Below are 11418 nucleotides of genomic sequence, written 5' to 3' on the forward strand. Positions count from 1 at the left end.
TGAAATATTATCCGCAATTTGGGACCTCGGATTCCGAGAGATTTTCTTTTCACAATATCCGATTTCTATGAGGAGCAATTCAGAACATGTTTAAGTGAATGACACAATTTTACCCGCCTCTAGCTTGGAGATTAAAGGCCTTTACGGGCTCTAATGATGTGACTGTTTTTATTATGTTGGGTCAACTGTTTGATCTCCGTCAATAGCTCGTGTAGCTTTGTGAAATATTTTTGAGACCCTTAAAATAAATACCAATTATAAACCTCGTTGAAAAAAGTAACAAGGCGTAAACAAAGTCTATTTTAAAGTCTGTCTTAGAGACCATTACAATATTTCAGTACCAATTTAGGTGTTTAAGTCGTAGAGAAATATTTTTTTTTTGTAATGGATAAAGACAAATTCTATTAAGAATGGATTATTCCTACACATTTTATTCAAGTAATACAAAATATTATAAATAGCATAATCTTCTGCGGGTAACGGTAGGTATTCGATTTAAATTTACTGTGCGAACCTTAGTATGTATATCCATTCTTTCTTCTATTTCCCTCTTTCTTCTATAGTAATAGTAATAGTTCTATAGTATATATTAGTAAAGAAGGATAATATTATAACAGCCTAGTTATAAACGGTCCTTTAGCTTTCCTGCCGAATAAAATGTCGACTAAACCCCAAATATCGAAGTGTCAAATCATGAATATTCTTTCATGTTCTCAAAAATTTTAGCCTTGGAATAAAGGGATAAAATCGTCGGTTTTGCATAAAATTACGTTTACAAAGGTGAGCTCGCGACATTGTAGTCTAGTGACAGTCCTCTGAGCACTCACTCAGCGACCTCCGGCTGAGATACGACACGTAACGAATAAATTAATTCGGTATCGAAATCTGTCACGTTATTATAATGTCAGTATAAGATGAGATAGGGTAAGGTTATTGGAATTAGTATTAAAATTTAATATATTATTATGTTGGTTCATTTATGAAATCAATAAATAGGTTATCTATAGTAATCTATACTAATATTATAAAGCTGAAGAGTTTGTTTGTTTGTTTGTTTGAACGCGCTAATCTCAAGAACTACTGGTCCGATTTGAAAAAATTCTTTCGGTGTTAGATAGCCTATTTATCCAGGAAGGCTATAGGCTATATCATCATGCTAATCCCAACAGGAGCGGAGCAACGTGGGTAAAACCGCGGGGCACAGCTAGTAATTCCTTACTACTTTTAAGGATATAAAGAGAAATGCATAAGTGTATAGGTTGTATTTTTTGTAGCTACAAAAATAATTCTAAAATTTGGAATACAGTCTGATCTTTTTTCGAGTTCAGACAAGTACAAAACCGTAGTCGATAAATCTATTTCGGTGGTTCAAATCTGAATTGGTGCAGTATGTAGTTAAAGCCTAAGGGACCTTGGAGTGCACTGCTAAATCGTTAAAGCTTTCTGGCTACACCCTAACGAAGCTATCAATTATTTTATATTTAATAAAGTAACCCAATAAGAGTTTGTTTAAATAAAAATCTATTATAATTACTTTTTTGGATATAACGCCATGTAAATTCACCTTTAATAACATTTATCGAAATCGATTTAATTTTACGCTTACTCCGTACTGGATTGTATATTACACGATTTGTCTTAATTGCTATATAGGTACAATTTCAGGGAATTCGAGGCACGAACGTGTGGATCTGAAAAGAGAAGGTAATAGGCCATTAATTCACATTATGTATTTATTATAGAACCGCAAGGGTAAGACCATTTTATCACTCTCAGGGGAGAGAATTAAATCAGCATCTATTAAAGTAGGCACTAACGGGAATAAAAATATATTACGACCTTACATTTATGCGGTATGACAAAATATCAAAATTGAAAGCTTTTTCTCGGAAGCGTGTGGATTTAAGTGATTTTTTCAGTAAGAACCGACCTGTTAGTTTCAATTTGGTCTTTTTATCGGTAGTTATTTCAATGCTGAGTCTTTGTAATGGTTTGAAACTATTCCATTACTCACTCTTTCATTATGTACTCTCATTACACAAGCAACGCGTTGTGTACGTGAAACTCAATAAATGACTTTTAAGTGGTTTCAATATCTGAAGCTAAGTTCTGAAATGTCACAAGTTGATTCAATCACAGCCTACAATTAATCCTAACCAACAAGTATGGTTTCAGTCATGATTACAAACTAATTTGCCGTCAAACAGTTCTATTTGCTTTGATATGTGTGAAATTGAATGCTTCATCAAATGAGGTTTTACGGTTCATAATAATAATTAAGTATACAGACTTATAATAATATTACATTCGAACAAAAGAAGTTCTAATTTAAAACATTGATGTCTCCATGGCAACCTGGTATGAAATGTGGGAATACGAGGTAACTTCAAAGAGAGAAAAACAAATGTTACATAAAATTGAAGTCCAAGGTAGTTGTTAAATTTAATTATAACTTGACGATAAAAATCTCAATAAAAGATCGCTATAGAAGGTGTACAAAAAACACATTATCATACCACCGAAGCTAAAACAAAACGTGAATGTTAAATTTAAGAGTCGTTTAAGAGAAAATATCATGGAATCATGTTTCTAAAACGGTAGACGTATTGTGTTACTATTGAACTTTCTTGTCAAGAATTTTCATCACGACAACTTTAATAATATAAAAATTACGAAGGTTTGAAAAGGGCCGTAAATGTTAGAAAAATTAATTCATCACCTTAAAACCATTTTTTTAATTTATTTTACTCTTTTCAACCGCTAACAAATGGCCTATTAGGTACCTACCCGAAATGCTTTAATATTAAATTAGACTCTCTAGATATTTAGAATGAATCTCTCTATATAAAGTGACTTAACGTCCCTAGACACAATGAATTGAGTACAGGCTAAGAAAGACGTACTATAGTGATGTATAAAAAATAGCTTCAAAGCATTTGCCTGGTTGCTCCACTGAATACGAACAGAAAGCCTTTATGGAAAAATATGCACGTAAAAGTGGAAAATTTTAAGCATTTTATTCGTTGGAGGACAAATTCTTTTAATATTAGCAGAGATAAAAGAACGACAATTATTCAAGTTTTATCAAGTTTTAAATTGATGCAATAAAGAATGATTAGTGCCGAACGAATTTATGGACCATGATGGAGTGATTGTCACTGAAAATTTGTAGATTTTTCATAACTGACAACTTCGAATGTCTTTTGTTCTCTTTTTGTTAATATAATCCCACCAAAAAAATTTTCATTTAAAATGTTGCCAAGACGAGCCTATGACTCGCACTGTCAAAAAGTTATCAGATCTCATGTAGAGCCAAGCTTCTAACACTACACGCCCTAACTCTACAAGGCCTAACTTCACAAACTCTACACCTTAGTCAAAATATGTGGCTTGGCCATTTCGCTACATTCACATCGGCGTAAGGTGAAAAATTAATTCACTGTTCATTACTTTTGTGTTATACAATAGTTCTTGTAGTAACGAACGGCCAAGCCACATATTTTGATACCCGAGAAAGGACATAGGCTACTTTTTATCCCGGGAAAATGACGCAATCCCGGAAATCCCACGGGAACGGGAACTATGCGGGTTTTTCTTTAACTGCGCGGGTGAAGCCGCGGGCGGAAACCTAGTATTTTATAATTTATTTTTTAATAAATAATAAGATTATTTTTTTAGAATGGGAGATTATTTCTTTTAATTCAGTAAATATTGTATTTTCGATATTAATTGATTGAATATCTTTAGTATTTATAGTATTTGTTTCTTTAATTTCTTCTTCTGTTATTTATTATAGAAAAAGATATATAATAGACTGGGGTAGAAGCCTTTAAAAATAATGAAAAGATAAAAAAAATCGCAGTCGGATGAAACCCATTAGAAAAGGAGGGGAATATGATGAAAATAAAAGGAAAAATAAATTACGGTCAATCCGAGTTCGGGAAGTGGGAGGGGGGAGCTTTTAAGAGAAAAAAATGGTTTCTGTCGATTTCCGACAAAACTACAAGTCCTACAGAAAAAAGTTCAATGGCAAAGTTGTAGGTAATTAAAAGTTCTACAACTTTTGTATTAACTATTTTTTCACATAACCTCAAAATTTAGGTGAAAAATTCAAAAAACCAAGTTTTTGGTCTTTTATTTTTATCTACTTCAAAATTTATTGTTTTTCTACGAAATTTGGTGGAAACTTACTTTATTATGTCCCAAATACACTGTAATTTATTTGATTGAAAATATTTATTTTTTCGCCTTATTTTGAATGAATACCAAAAAAACAACCTAATATTCAATCGAAAAGTCACCCGTCAAAATATCAGCTTTTTTCAAAAACTGGGGATGCCTTTTATTCGTTGAAATCTCTACTTTCATATGGTGTACAAAAAATAAACACCACCATAGTAAATGTTCTCAGGAAATGCATACAAACAGTGTGATAATGAGCTTTTACTAAATCAGGCACACTTCTCGAACTCTATATCTTCTCTTGTATCGGCTTTTCGGTAATATTTCAAAAGAAAAATAATTATCTGTTCTAAGTTTAATATTTTACAGCATATTCAAAAGCAAATTGATGTCGATAAAAACATTTCAGGTAGTTCGAGAAGTGTGCCTGATTTAGTAAAAGCTAATTTTCACACTATTTGTATGCATTTCCTGAGAACATTTACTATGGTGGTGTTTGTTTTTTTTTACACCATATGAAAGTAGAGATTTCAATGAATAAAAGGCACCCCAAGTTTTTGAAAAAAGCTGATATTTTGACGGGTGACTTTTCGTTTGAAAATTAGGTTGTTTTTTTGGTATTAATTCAAAATAAGGCGAAAAAATAAATATTTTCAATCAAATAAATTACAGTGTATTTGGGACATAATAAAGTAAGTTTTCACCAAATTTGGTAGAAAAACAATAAATTTTGAAGTAGATAAAAATAAAAAACCAAAAACTTGGTTATTTGAATTTTTCACCTAAGTTTTGAGGTTATGTGAAAAAATTGTTAATACAAAAGTTGTAGATCCTTTTATTACCTACAACTTTGCCATTGAATTTTTTTCCGTAGGACTTGTAGTTTTGTCGGAAATCGAGAGAGACCATTTTTTTCTCTTAAAAGCTCCCCCCTCCCACTTCCCGAACTCGGATTGACCGTAATTTATTTTTCCTTACATTTTTATCATATTCCCCTCCTTTTCTAATGGGTTTCATCCGACTGCGATTTTGTTTTGTTTCAAAAATTATCTACTCTAGTCTATAAGATCAGAATTAAATTTAAATCGTTTTATTTATTTAGTATTAATATTTGTTTTTTCAATAATATTATTAATTATTAGCCCTAATATTATTAGAATTTTTTTAGGTTGAGATGGTTTAGGATTAGTTTCATATTGTTTAGTAATTTATTATCAAAATTTAAAATAATATTAACAGTTTTATCAAATCGAATTGGGGATGTATTACTACTAATAGTAATTGCTTGAATAATAAATTATGGAAGTTGAAATTATATTTTTTATTTAGAATTTATAAAAAAAGATTTATCTATACAAATTATTAGTAGTTTAATTATTTTAGGTGCTGTAACTAAAAGAGCATAAATTCCTTTTAGTTCATGATTGCCTGCTGCTTTAGCAGCTCCTACTCCTGTTTCTGCTTTAGTACATTCTTCTACTTTAGTTACAGCTGGGGTTTATTTATTAATTCGTTTTAGAAACTTATTAGAAGGTACTATTTTTTCTAAAATATTAATATTAGTTTCTCTTTTAACCATATTTATAGCAGGAGTTTCAGCTAACTATGAATTTGATTTAAAAAAAATTATTGCATTATCAACATTAAGACAATTGGGTTTAATAATAAGAATTTTAAGAATAGGATATTATGATTTAGCATTTTTTCATTTATTAACTCATGCGATATTTAAAGCTTTATTATTTATATGTGCAGGAATAATTATTCATATATTAAATGATAATCAAGATATTCGTTATATGGGTGGTTTAAGAATTTATATTCCTATGACTTCTATATGTATAAATATTTCTAATTTAGCTTTATGTGGAATTCCATTTTTAGCTGGATTTTATTCAAAAGATTTAATTTTAGAAATAGTTAGAATGAGAAATATGAATATTTTAATTTTTTTTTATATTATTTTTCTACTGGTTTAACTATATTTTATACAATTCGGTTATTAATATATTTAATAATTAATGAATTTAATTTGATAAGAGATTCTTCATAAGATAATTATATCAATTATATTATGAAGATTATATTATATTAAATAGAATAATAATATTATTATTAATAAGAGTAATTTCTGGAAGATTATTAAGATGAATACTTTTTAATTGCCCTTAAATAATTTATTTACCTTTAAATTTAAAATTAATAGTAATTTATGTGGTTTTATTACGAAGTTTTTTTGGTTATTTTATAAGATTAATAAATTTATTTTCTATGAATAAATTTATTATAACTTATAAATTAAGTAATTATTTAAGAATAATATGATTTTTACCAGATTTATCTACTTATGCCTTAAATTATAAGTTTTTAAATTAAGGTCAAATTTTAATAAAAACTGTTGATTTAGGTTGAAGAGAATTATATAGAGGACAAGGAATATTTATAATTTTAAAAAATAATTCAATTATGAAAAATATTTGATTTGATTTTTTTTTTGTGTTTGTGTTTGTGTATGTTCACATTCACATTCACATTCACATTCACATTCACATTCACATTCACATTCACATTCACATTCACATTCACATTCACATTCACATTCACATTCACATTCACATTCACATTCACATTCACATTCACATTCACATTCACATTCACATTCACATTCACATTCACATTCACATTCACATTCACATTCACATTCACATTCACATTCACATTCACATTCACATTCACATTCACATTCACATTCACATTCACATTCACATTCACATTCACATTCACATTCACATTCACATTCACATTCACATTCACATTCACATTCACATTCACATTCACATTCACATTCACATTCACATTCACATTCACATTCACATTCACATTCACATTCACATTCACATTCACATTCACATTCACATTCACATTCACATTCACATTCACATTCACATTCACATTATTCGTTGTTATTCGTTGTTCGCTGTTCGCTGTTCGCTGTTCGCTGTTCGCTGTTCGCTGTTCGCTGTTCGCTGTTCGCTGTTCGCTGTTAGCTGTTCGCTGTTCGCTGTTCGCTGTTCGCTGTTCGCTGTTCGCTGTTCGCTGTTCGCTGTTCGCTGTTCGCTGTTCGCTGTTCGCTGTTCGCTGCTCGCTGTTCGCTGTTCGCTGTTCGCTGTTCGCTGTTCGCTGTTCGCTGTTCGCTGTTCGCTGTCCGTTGTCCGTTGTTCGTTGTTCGTTGTTCGTTGTTCGTGTTTGTGTTTGTGTTTGTGTCCGAATTAAAATTCGAGTTCGCTGTTCGCTGTTCGTTGTTTGTTGTTCGTTGTTCGTTGTTCGTTCTTCGTTGTTCGTTGTTCGTTGTTCGTTGTTTGTTGTTCGTTGTTCGTTGTTCGTTGTTCGTTGTTCGTTGTTCGTTGTTCGTTGTTCGTTGTTCGTTGTTCGTTGTTCGTTGTTCGTTGTTCGTTGTTCGTTGTTCGTGTTGGTGTTTGTGTTTGTGTATGTTCACATTCACATTCACATTCACATTCACATTCACATTCACATTCACATTCACATTCACATTCACATTCACATTCACATTCACATTCACATTCACATTCACATTCACATTCACATTCACATTCACATTCACATTCACATTCACATTCACATTCACATTCACATTCACATTCACATTCACATTCACATTCACATTCACATTCACATTCACATTCACATTCACATTCACATTCACATTCACATTCACATTCACATTCACATTCACATTCACATTCACATTCACATTCACATTCACATTCACATTCACATTCACATTCACATTCACATTCACATTCACATTCACATTCACATTCACATTCACATTCACATTCACATTCACATTCACATTCACATTCACATTCACATTCACATTCACATTCACATTCACATTCACATTCACATTCACATTCACATTCACATTCACATTCACATTCACATTCACATTCACATTCACATTCACATTCACATTCACATTCACATTCACATTCACATTCACATTCACATTCACATTCACATTCACATTCACATTCACATTCACATTCACATTCACATTCACATTCACATTCACATTCACATTCACATTCACATTCACATTCACATTCACATTCACATTCACATTCACATTCACATTCACATTCACATTCACATTCACATTCACATTCACATTCACATTCACATTCACATTCACATTCACATTCACATTCACATTCACATTCACATTCACATTCACATTCACATTCACATTCACATTCACATTCACATTCACATTCACATTCACATTCACATTCACATTCACATTCACATTCACATTCACATTCACATTCACATTCACATTCACATTCACATTCACATTCACATTCACATTCACATTCACATTCACATTCACATTCACATTCACATTCACATTCACATTCACATTCACATTCACATTCACATTCACATTCACATTCACATTCACATTATTCGTTGTTATTCGTTGTTCGCTGTTCGCTGTTCGCTGTTCGCTGTTCGCTGTTCGCTGTTCGCTGTTCGCTGTTCGCTGTTCGCTGTTCGCTGTTCGCTGTTCGCTGTTCGCTGTTCGCTGTTCGCTGTTCGCTGTTCGCTGTTCGCTGTTCGCTGTTCGCTGTTCGCTGTTCGCTGTTCGCTGTTCGCTGTTCGCTGTTCGCTGTTCGCTGTTCGCTGTTCGCTGTTCGCTGTTCGCTGTTCGCTGTTCGCTGTTCGCTGTTCGCTGTTCGCTGTTCGTTGTTCGCTGTTCGCTGTTCGCTGTTCGTTGTTCGTTGTTCGTTGTTCGTTGTTCGTTGTTTGATGTTCGTTCGTTGTTCGTGTTTGTGTTTGTGTCCGAATTAAAATTCGAGTTCGCTGTTCGCTGTTAATTGTTCATTTTCGTGTTCGTGTTTGTGTTTGTGTATGTTCACATTCACATTCACATTCACATTCACATTCACATTCACATTCACATTCACATTCACATTCACATTCACATTATTCGTTGTTCGTTGTTCGTTGTTCGTTGTTCGCTGTTCGCTGTTCGCTGTTCGCTGTTCGCTGTTCGCTGTTCGCTGTTCGCTGTTCGCTGTTCGCTGTTCGCTGTTCGCTGTTCGCTGTTCGCTGTTCGCTGTTCGCTGTTCGTTGTTTGTTGTTCGTTGTTCGTTGTTCGTTCTTCGTTGTTCGTTGTTCGTTGTTCGTTGTTCATTGTTCGTTGTTCGTTGTTCGTTGTTCGTTGTTCGTTGTTCGTTGTTTGTTGTTCGTTGTTCGTGTTGGTGTTTGTGTTTGTGTATGTTCACATTCACATTCACATTCACATTCACATTCACATTCACATTCACATTCACATTCACATTCACATTCACATTCACATTCACATTCACATTCACATTCACATTCACATTCACATTCACATTCACATTCACATTCACATTCACATTCACATTCACATTCACATTCACATTCACATTCACATTCACATTCACATTCACATTCACATTCACATTCACATTCACATTCACATTCACATTCACATTCACATTCACATTCACATTCACATTCACATTCACATTCACATTCACATTCACATTCACATTCACATTCACATTCACATTCACATTCACATTCACATTCACATTCACATTCACATTCACATTCACATTCACATTCACATTCACATTCACATTCACATTCACATTCACATTCACATTCACATTCACATTCACATTCACATTCACATTCACATTCACATTCACATTCACATTCACATTCACATTCACATTATTCGTTGTTATTCGTTGTTCGCTGTTCGCTGTTCGCTGTTCGCTGTTCGCTGTTCGCTGTTCGCTGTTCGCTGTTCGCTGTTCGCTGTTCGCTGTTCGCTGTTCGCTGTTCGCTGTTCGCTGTTCGCTGTTCGCTGTTCGCTGTTCGCTGTTCGCTGTTCGCTGTTCGCTGTTCGCTGTTCGCTGTTCGCTGTTCGCTGTTCGCTGTTCGCTGTTCGCTGTTCGCTGTTCGCTGTTCGCTGTTCGCTGTTCGCTGTTCGCTGTTCGCTGTTCGCTGTTCGCTGTTCGCTGTTCGCTGTTCGCTGTTCGCTGTTCGTTGTTCGCTGTTCGCTGTTCGCTGTTCGTTGTTCGTTGTTCGTTGTTCGTTGTTCGTTGTTTGATGTTCGTTGTTCGTGTTTGTGTTTGTGTCCGAATTAAAATTCGAGTTCGCTGTTCGCTGTTAATTGTTCATTTTCGTGTTCGTGTTTGTGTTTGTGTATGTTCACATTCACATTCACATTCACATTCACATTCACATTCACATTCACATTCACATTCACATTCACATTCACATTATTCGTTGTTCGTTGTTCGTTGTTCGTTGTTCGCTGTTCGCTGTTCGCTGTTCGCTGTTCGCTGTTCGCTGTTCGCTGTTCGCTGTTCGCTGTTCGCTGTTCGCTGTTCGCTGTTCGCTGTTCGCTGTTCGCTGTTCGCTGTTCGTTGTTTGTTGTTCGTTGTTCGTTGTTCGTTCTTCGTTGTTCGTTGTTCGTTGTTCGTTGTTCATTGTTCGTTGTTCGTTGTTCGTTGTTCGTTGTTCGTTGTTCGTTGTTCGTTGTTCGTTGTTCGTGTTGGTGTTTGTGTTTGTGTATGTTCACATTCACATTCACATTCACATTCACATTCACATTCACATTCACATTCACATTCACATTCACATTCACATTCACATTCACATTCACATTCACATTCACATTCACATTCACATTCACATTCACATTCACATTCACATTCACATTCACATTCACATTCACATTCACATTCACATTCACATTCACATTCACATTCACATTCACATTCACATTCACATTCACATTCACATTCACATTCACATTCACATTCACATTCACATTCACATTCACATTCACATTCACATTCACATTCACATTCACATTCACATTCACATTCACATTCACATTCACATTCACATTCACATTCACATTCACATTCACATTCACATTCACATTCACATTCACATTCACATTCACATTCACATTCACATTCACATTCACATTCACATTCACATTCACATTCACATTCACATTCACATTCACATTCACATTCACATTCACATTCACATTCACATTCACATTCACATTCACATTCACATTCACATTCACATTCACATTCACATTCACATTCACATTCACATTCACATTCACATTCACATTCACATTCACATTCA

This window comes from Colias eurytheme, chromosome 8, assembly GCF_061535395.1.
Source record: "Colias eurytheme isolate Ceu_HAF_F1 chromosome 8, ilColEury1 Martin Lab GWU primary, whole genome shotgun sequence".
NCBI classification, from domain to species: domain Eukaryota; kingdom Metazoa; phylum Arthropoda; class Insecta; order Lepidoptera; family Pieridae; genus Colias; species Colias eurytheme.